We start from the raw sequence: 8,716 nt of genomic DNA on the forward strand, positions 1-8,716 counted from the left end.
CGCTTTGAGCACATTTAGTGGATATTGCTCTATATAAAGCTCAATTACTTTTTTTTATATCTGTTGTACAAACTTGCTTTCTGTCTTTGTCTTGGAATGAGATTACTTGGTTTTTTTTTCCTGACCCTGGCCGGATTCCCTGGCTGGGAGGGAAACAGTCAAATGTATAGTTAGTTTTGGGAGATGATATTTTTTCTCCTTGTAAATCATCTCTCTGTTATGTTCTATTATTTTTTTTATTTTTAACATTTGATTTATAAACATTTGAGTGTATTCTTCTTCGCGGGATCTTGTGCTAGTGTCGGGTTAAACATTTCAGTAATCTCAAACTAAGTACACTGATAGTGTGCTCTTGGAATCTACATCTGTTCCCTATTTGTACCATTCCCCTTCTTACTTTTTCCTCAAGTCCTTCAATAGGAGCGATCTATATTCATGTTTTCGTCCAACTTTGTCATAGATCACATCGAGGGGTGCCTGCGCAAAGGCCGTAACGTCAAAAATTTCAATTTTTCGTTTTTTACATAAATCAACTTGGTTTGGAGTAAGGTTTATTTCTACAAAAGAAAATATGCAAAAATATTAATTAATTAATTTTTATTAATTAAAACCCGAACACCGTAACGTTTTTAGACAAATAATGTGACTGCCCAAAAGCCGTAGCTTGAAATACGGCTATAAGATTCTTTAAACAGTGCCTATCAGCCACTGCCCAAAAGCCTTAACAGTAACTACCGTTTTACCGCCTGACAAAAAGGTGGAAATGCAAAGGTAAAGTTGACTGCCCAAAAACCGTATCTAGCAATAAGGCGTTTGGGCAGGCATAGAATTATGCCACCGTGGTTATGGTGGCGAGCTCAATGGCATTGACTGACTTTACGGTCTTAGAGCAGTGAAAAATATGGGGTTGGAAATGAGAGTTAGATCAACTGGAAGACCGTAATGTGACATTGTATGAGATTCTACAATGACTTTGATGCAATATTGTGTTACAATCATGTAAAATTCGACTTTTAACGTTCAAGATTGATGGTGAAAGACAATTGGGTAACACTTAATCCAAGTCTTGAAATTCCCTACCTGCCAGTATCAATTACAGGATAAGACATCACAACTTAAGGGATGGATCAAGCTCTGGATTATGAGACGGTTTTTTTTTCCTTTGGCCACCGATGAACTTGATAAGTCTAACTATTACTTGATTGAATCTGCGTTTTGATGATTAAGGAAAGCAATCCTGATCATTGCTTTGAAATGTAATTTTCACCTCGTATGCATAGATCTCATCATAGGGAAAGAGAGAGAGAGAGAGAGAGAGAGAGAGAGAGAGAGAGAGAGAGAGAGAGAGAGAGCAGAGAGTGAGAGTTAGAAAGGAGAAAAAGAGAGAGAGAGAAGAGAAAGAGTGAGAGAGATTTAGTGAGAGAGGAGAACGCGAGAGTGAGAGAGAAAGAGTTCGTGAGAGAGAAGGGAGAAAGAGAGAGAGAGAGAGAGAGAGAGAGAAAGAGAGAGAGAGAAAGAGAGAGAGTGAGTTGGTTGAGAGAGGAGGAAGGGAGAGAGATATTTGGTTAGCGAGGGGAGAGAGAGTTAGTAAGAGAGGAGCAAGAGAGAGAGAGAGAGAGAGAGAGAGAGAGAGAGAGAGAGAGAGAGGAGTAGTGGTAGCGTATGGCTGCAACTCCAAATTCATTTCATCAACCCATCTTGGGAAGTCTTCCTCCGCCCTAAGAACTTTTTCATAGCCACCTACAGTTCTCGTTACTGGACAGTGGAGGACGCTGTGATTGCTGGTCTCTGGAGCTGCCCGGCACTTTCACAGGCATCACTGTTGCCACTTTTCCATCTGCAAATATTTGATGCAGTTCTGCCATGTCCTGTTAAGGCGATTTGAGGAAACCCAGTATTTCCTGGCATTTTGAAATGCAGACATTCTTTTGGTGGGATCTTTTATGATGTATCCTCCTTTTGGTGTTTCCCTGTTCCACATTTCTCTCCAGTTCTCTTTCACTCTGAAGTCTACCATTTTTGTTAAGTGGAAAGGTCTTCTTGATTTGAGTGGTTGTTGTTGAAGGTGCTCCCTTTATGATTATTTGTATAGGAGTGTTATCCGTGGCTTCATCAATTCTTGCATGTATCCTTTGATTAACGTCTTGTCTAAGACTTGGTGATGCAATGCCGCTCAGTGTTGGGAGCCACTGAGTTGGAGTTGACTTGAGATATCCTGTTATTATTCTCATTGATTCTCTTCATCGGATGTCAATGCGGCTTACATGTGGGCTCCTCATCCAAAAGGCATTCTCACACATAGTAGCGCAGTGCCAAAGCAGACATTCTCAATACCTATGGTGAGGCTCCCCAGGTGGTAGTTGTGAGTTTTCTCAGCAGGCTGTTTCTTCTTGCGATTCTCTTTGCAGTTCCCTCAATGTTTTCGGTAATCAGCTGTCTGTCAAATGTGAGGTATTTAGGATTGGGATTTGAAGGTAGTATTGAGTTACCAACTATGATTTTCAATTCATTTGTTTCTTCTCGATTATTCAAGTGGAAGATTGTGGATACTGATTTGGTGGTGTTCATTTTTAGGTACCACCTATCCAAGTATTGTTTCAGGCGGGAGGTGTCTTTGAGTTAAACTTCTTCAATCTCTTTACAGTTTTTCGATTGATAGGCTAAGGCCCAGTCGTCAAAGCATCCAAGTTTGAGTGCTTGGAAGTTTGGCATGTCAGGGATATAAATATTGAAGAAAGTTGTGTTAAAACTGAACCTTGTGGTGCCCTGTTTTTAATTTTTGATATTTTTGCTTTTGTTTCCCCCAATATGACATGACACTGTCTTGTCCAGTCATGGTAGACAGCAGTTTAAGCGTCTTTCATCAGGGAATCATTTTTGAAAGTTTTAACATCGTCCGCCTATCCAAACAGATTCGTGGGCTGCAGTTAAGTCTATTAGGACTGCACCAGTTTTCTGGGCTTTTTTTTTCTCTCAAAGCCTGCTTCAATGTATGAGGTCAGTGCAAGGACCTGTTCACGTCTGATTCTTTGTAGTCTAAAGCCCGCTTGTTCTGGTGGTATGCAGGGATTTACAAATGGGTTGATTCACTCTAGTACAATTCTTTCCAGGAGCTTGTATAAGCAACAAAGTAAAGATATTGGTCTGTAGCTGGATGGTTCAGTCATTGGTTTTTCTGGATTTAATATGGCTATTACTTTGGCATGTTTCCACATTTGTGGATATGTGCCCTTGTCCATGATGTCTGTCATAGTATTTGCCAGCCAGTTTATTGTTTCTGGTTCAAAGTTAGTAATCATGTCGTGGTATAACTCATTAATGCCAGCAGTTTTGCCATTTTTCAGAGAGAGAGAGAGAGAAAAAGAGAGAGAGAGAGAGAGAGAGAGACGAGAAAGAGAGGAGAAAGTGAGGGAGGAAACAGATAGAGGGAGTTAGTGAGAGAGGAGAAAGAGAGAGGTAGTTTGTGATAAGGAGAGAGAGAGAGTTTGTGATAAGGAGAGAGAGAGAGAGAGAGAGAGAGAGAGAGAGACGAGAAAGAGAGGAGAGAGTGAGGGAGGAAACAGAGAGAGGGAGTTAGTGAGAGAGGAGAAAGAGAGAGAGAATTTGTGATAAGGAGAGAGAGAGAGAGAGAGAGAGAGAGAGAGAGAGAGAGTTCGTGAGAGAGAAGAAAGAAAGAAAGAAAAAGATAGAGACAGAGATAAAGATAGAGAGAGAGAGGTTGTTAGTGGGAGAGGAGAAAGATAAAGAGAGAGAGAGTTAGTGAGAGAGGAGACAAATGGAAAGAGAGAGATAGATAGAGATAGAGAAAGAGAGAGAGAGAGAGAGAGAGAGAGAGAGAGAGAGAGAGAGAGAGAGGGGGGATTTGTTGAGTCCCTCTATGGACGAATTACGATTATTTGCATCAGAATGAATATTTACTATAATTTTTTAAGTCAAAAATGTGTTTAGAGCTCTGTTATTTTCTTTATTTTCTCAGTGTTACGGTGTCATTTCGTACTCTTTAAACAAAGTACATCAGTCATTCACTCCTGCCCAAACACCGTATCGCAAGTTACTGTGTTATGGCAGGCCAGAATTACGCTTAGTTGTGGTTTTTATTGCACCGTATCACTAGTTACAGCTTTTGAGCAGAATGTGTTCAGGGTAATTTCTCTTGACAGCTCTGTCTTATTCCCGGTTACGGCTTTTGGGCTGCCAAACCTCCACCTGAGAACGGGATAGGCGGCATGCACTATGCAAGTAACATGATATACGGTAAACGGGCAGAGCGATACTGTGACATTTTTCAAAAAATGTCCCTGCACAAAAGCCGTAATGAAAATAGCTACGTAAAATGCGTCGTTTTATTAAAAATGACAATCTAAAAGTGACTAGGGTCCTGATAATCAAGCAGACTATATAATCACGGTTGTATTGGTATAAAAATCATCACGATAGTCTTTGGTTAACTATATAAATTCCATCCGCAAAGTTTTGATTTGCTCTCCTGAAAAATCAACAAAACCATCGTTACGGCTTTTGCGCAGGCACCCCTCGACATGGATGATGCTGTACTACGATTGGACAGTTCTCAATGTATCTGAACACGCTGCATTGTTTATGAAAGTTGCAAAACATAACCATGAGTCACGCTGTGCAAAATTACCAATTGTAACGTTGGATATTTCTCAATCTGAACACTTTTCACCATGTGGGTCATTTTTAGCACACTTTACAATGTGACCAATGACCTCGAGCACATGGAAAGGTAATATAGATCATGCCCATTGTTCATCTAGTGTGTTTTTACTATCCAATTTTCATCATTTTACTGGCGCTGATATGACCTAAATGTGTTGCAAGCGCCGTAAAACCCTTAAAAACAAACAAAAACAAGTCTGATTAATACATTTTAGTGATAAATACTCATAGAAATGCCTGGCTGAAATAAATGACAAAGAGCTGAGTGACACCAATTTCGTTCTATCCGTTCATTTCTCAATCGTGTTTTGTTATCCTTTTTATGAGAGAGAGAGAGAGAGAGAGAGAGAGTGTGTGTGTGTGTGTGTGTGTGTGTGGGTGTGTGTGAGAGAGAGTGTGTGAGAGAGAGTGTGTGAGAGAGCGAGAGAGAGAGGGAGAGAGAACATTTTGGATAGGTTAAAAATTAATCTTGAACCACTTAACTGGCGTACTCTGCAAAAACACGTATTTAAAAATTTGGCCAGAAAACTCGTCCTTCAAATATTCATCGATTCAAATGACCCTCATCTTGGCAAAAACTCTCAAACCTGGGATTTCTTGAAGTCCTCGCGCGGTCCCAGGTTTGAGAGTTTTTGCCAAGAAGAGGGTTATTTAAAATCGATCGATATTTGAAGACGAATTTTCTGGCCAAAATTTTTAATGCGTGTTTTTTTCCAGATCGCGGAGTTAACGGGTTAATGGGATTGAAATGGACAAAGCTACTAAACTCCATTCTGTTATAATTTTGCCAAAACAATTTTCATTTCACAAAATACCGATAAATATAGATGAACTCATAGCTGTCTTAAATACATGCCTGTCAGCCGAGATTATGGGCCCTCCAGATTCTAAACACATTTCAATTTTCATGTTATACTCGCGAGTTTAAAATTTCATGTGTTATGAAATCTGATCCAATTTTTTTAAAATGATATTTTTGTTGTTGTCAAGCCTAAGTCGGACGGTCTTCAAATTTTGCATAGGAATAATATAGTTCATTGTATACTGTGATACTTTTTAACGGTGGACTGAGGACGAAAATTATTTTAGAAGCATTTCTTTTTTCGAATTTGTTCCTGAAATTGGCCAATAAAAACCCGATATTTAGTTTGTCAGTTTGGATATTGGAATTTTAAACGTTCATATCTAATCCCCCCTACACACCCTACCGTTCTACCGGCCGGTATACCGGTAACGGTAAACCGTCTAGCCCATCAATATCAAAAATATCACTCCGACCTTAAAACTAAATACATATTTGAACCCAGCAGGTCCAAATTAACAATGTCCACGCATAAACGCCTCGATTTAATGCTTATTAACAAAAATTACTTTTTATTTAGTTTTAAGATCGGAGTGATATTTTTTTTATATTGATGGGTTGAACGGTTTACCGTTACCGGTATACCGGCCGGTAGAACGTTAGGTGTGTAGGGGGCATAAACATATTTTCATCCACGAGGAATATGATACCTAAATCCTCAATTCTACGTATGTTTCTGTCATTTTACACTGGAGTGCGGTGAGAGAACGTGAGACAAGAGTTTAACAGACCACTATTTTGTTTTCAATTTTGGTCTAAAAGTTTTGCTTCAAACATTTATCGATTAAAATTACCCCCATTTTGCAAAAATTCTTCAAACCTAAGACTACTTAACATAACATAACATAACATAACATAACATAGCATATGACATAGTGAAAATATATCATTTTGTAGAATGTTATGATGTTCAGTTGTACTATAGATCTTCGTATCGTCTGCAAACAGTTTGCAGGCTGAATTTATGTCACATGGTAAATCATTTAAATATAAAACTACTTACTGTAGTTTATTGAAATGAAGTCAAACTCGCGTGATGAAATGCATCGTATATTAGATAAATTAATCGCGTTATCTCTCAAGCGAGATTTAAATGGCTAAACAAAAGTTATCATGTATTGTTTATTTATCAGGGGCTTTGATGTTTATGCGGTCACATGACTGTTGTACTCTTCAAAAACACGTATTCAAAACTTGGGCCAGAAAACTCGTCCTTCAAATATCGATGGATTAAAATGACCCCTCATCTTGGCAAAAAAAAAACTATCAAACCTGGGGCTTCGCATAATATTTGTCAAGATGAGGGGTCATTTTAATCGATCGATATTTGAAGGACGAGTTTTCTGGCCCAAATTTTCAATATGTGTTTGTTTTGTTTCTTGAAGTGCGGCAGAGTAGTCGTGCGTGTCTTTGTATATTTTTAGAGACTCGTGACGATGAATTCGGAAGGCAGGAGGGGGAAAATGCCTAAGCAATTATCATAATTAATCACTCAAAACGTATTCTATTTCTGCCTTGTCATGATTCTCCACTCTACAATTTTCTAATATTTACATCCTTTTTTTTATATAAGACAAATAACAAAGGGACAGTTTTAAGACAGTTTATCAAGGGGGGGGGGGGGGGGGGGGGGGGGGTTATGAGCCTACACGCACACGCTCACATACACACACACACTTTCTCTCTCTCTCTCTCTCTCTCTCTCTCTCTCTCTCTCTCTCTCTCTCTCTATCTATCTATCTATCTATCTCTCTCTCTCTCTCACACACACACACACACACACACACACACACCCTCTCTTTCATACTATCCCTTTTCTTTCTTTCGCCCCTCTACTACTACTACTACTACTACTACTACTACTACTACTACTACTACTAATACTACTACTAATACTACTACTATAACTACTTCTGTTACTACTACTACTACTACTACTACTACTACTACTACTACTACTACTACTACTACTACTACTACTACTAATATTATTATTATTATTATTATTATTATTATTACTACTACTACTACTACCACCACCACCACTACTACTACTACTACTACTACTACTACTACTACTACTACTACTACTACTACTACTACTACTACTACTACTACTACTACTAACATAAAATAATAATAATAATAATAATAATAATAATAATAATAATAATAATAATAATAATAATAATAATAATAATAATAATAATAATGATCATCATCATTATCATCATATTACTACTACTATTGCTGCCGACCACTACAATTTGAAATACAGACAAGAAACTTTCTTCCATATGCTATGAAACAATAAAAGGTCATAATCCTCTCACTGACAAACACGTTCGACTTGTCAACGCGGGGCAGCCTTTTACAAATTCTGACGTACAACATGAAAATAAAACAGACAACGTAAACAAACTGAAACATCTACCGACGTAACGAGATGACATTAAGATTTCATTCTATTTCCCTCATCCTCTCTTGTTTTGTGCTCCCTGTCTACTTTCTGTATTTACTTCCTGACGTCACAACGTATCCCTACGTCAAGCGCTGTCACGGTCCAGCAAACACAAACATACACACACGACATGCAAACAATGATAACATAAGACGTGTATCCTCATGGCCTGTCTTCAATTTGTCCTCATAACGTCCTCGTGAATGTCATGTTCACTGAACCGTGACCGAATCGATACATCAATAAAAATCCCACGTCATTCTGGCTTTTAAATTATTGTGTGTAAATCCACAAGCATGCTGGACTATGATGGTGTAGTGGAAAAGACAAATCCAATACAAACCAAACGGTCGCCGGTCGGGGACTAAGTTAGAGAATGAGAATTATCATTAATTTAAAAAATAAACTTGAACTTTGAGCGTAATAGCCCCTAAACCTGCTCAAATCGCTTTACAAGGGGTCACTAACCAACAGAAACACTTATGTAGCATGAAACATGACACCTGTTATAGGCGATATTACACTTTTTTTCGTGTTCACGCCCAGGTACTTAATTTTTACCTGAGTACGGTGAGAGAATGTGAGTCAATTATGCGCCGCTCAGGACTCGAAGCCAAGACCTTCCTTTCCGAAGGCGAGTGTCATACCACTAGACCACATAGTCGCATAAAATGAATTTGTCGCGACCTCCAGCAAAGTAATAGTCCTTCGGA

Source organism: Berghia stephanieae, chromosome 3, assembly GCF_034508935.2.
Source record: "Berghia stephanieae isolate SIO BIC M18660-M18661 chromosome 3, UCSD_Bste_1.3, whole genome shotgun sequence".
Classification (NCBI taxonomy): domain Eukaryota; kingdom Metazoa; phylum Mollusca; class Gastropoda; order Nudibranchia; family Aeolidiidae; genus Berghia; species Berghia stephanieae.